The following is a 1397-nucleotide window of genomic DNA, read 5'->3' as shown; positions in this document are numbered from 1 at the left end:
TAAATGACAAAATATTAAAAAAAAAAGAAAAAAAAACTAGCAGAATGCCAATTTTTTAAACTTTAAAACCATAAGTTTTTAACATAGGAAGAACTAGATATATAGCATTACCTGCGATAATGTTAGTATGAATAATGTAAGCTGAAATTGGCCGCTGAAGATGCTGAAAATAATACCTGAAATCACTGAAGCTGTTAGCTGAAAACGCTGAAGCTGATAGCCAGCTAAAAGATTACCCAAACGCCAAATGAGCCTAAAAAAACAAAAGAACTTAGATTAGCCAAAACAGCCAGCTGAAAAAAGAGCTGAACTTTAAAATATCTTAAAAAACTGAAAAAGCTTAAATTATCCAAAAGAACTAGAGTGTAAGTATTAGCCAAACTCCAAAACAGCCTAAATAAACTTAAAAAGAGAAGCCTAAATTAGCCAAAGCAGCTAGCATGTAGCTGAAATATTAGCTAAACTCCAAAATAGCCTAGAAAAAATCTTAGAAAATGTGAAAATAGTCCAAAAAGCTAGCAGAATTACAATTTTTAAAACTTTAAAACTCTAACTTTTTAACATAATTATGAATAACAAAAAGCAGGAATATTATTCCAGAATAAATCAACTTAAACCTTTAATAACTTTCAATATTTTACCATTTTATTTTACTTTTACTATTTTGTTAAAATTATACAAGTTAAAAATAAGCATAAGATAACATCGGGCCATTAATAACAGTACAATAAAATGATCTGGAGGGCTAGAAATAATTACCCGGCGGGCCGGATCCAGCATGCACAGTGTAATGATACCATTGGCTGTATAATCACTGGACATATCAACCCCTCCCCTCTCATGTTCCTAACAGGAAGTACCTGCTGGTTCCAAGAAGGTCAGAATCCCATAGACCTCTATAGAGAAATACAGTTATTTCTCAGTAATTTTAATCAGAATAACCATTCTTGCTCCAATACACTCTTCTTTCTTTCTAATTCTATATAAGGAAAAAAGGGTCAGGCCTCCAATTCCTAATTCACAAATCTGTGTGATTTGATAGTGGGTAATCTATAGAACAAGTCGTTTCCAAGGCCTAGAATTATGTACCAATGTATTTTTATATAAATTCAAATGTGGCTATTTTTTCATATTTTCTGTAATAAATACAAATTTTAAAGACTATTATCTGGAAAACTATACAGTAAAAGTACACAAGTCTTTTTGAGGTAATAGAGAGTGACCCGTAGAACAAGGACATACTGTAGTATTCAAGGCTTTGAATTATGAACCAAATGTATTTTTTGTTCAAATTCAAAATTGGCTAATTTTACAGCATTTTCAGTCAAAAATGCAAAGTTTGAGTACTGTTATCTGGAAAACTATACAGCAAAAGTACACAAGTATTCGTGAGGTGA

Source organism: Oryzias melastigma, linkage group LG23 (assembly GCF_002922805.2).
Source record: "Oryzias melastigma strain HK-1 linkage group LG23, ASM292280v2, whole genome shotgun sequence".
NCBI lineage: Eukaryota > Metazoa > Chordata > Actinopteri > Beloniformes > Adrianichthyidae > Oryzias > Oryzias melastigma.
This window is presented reverse-complemented; position numbering follows the sequence as displayed.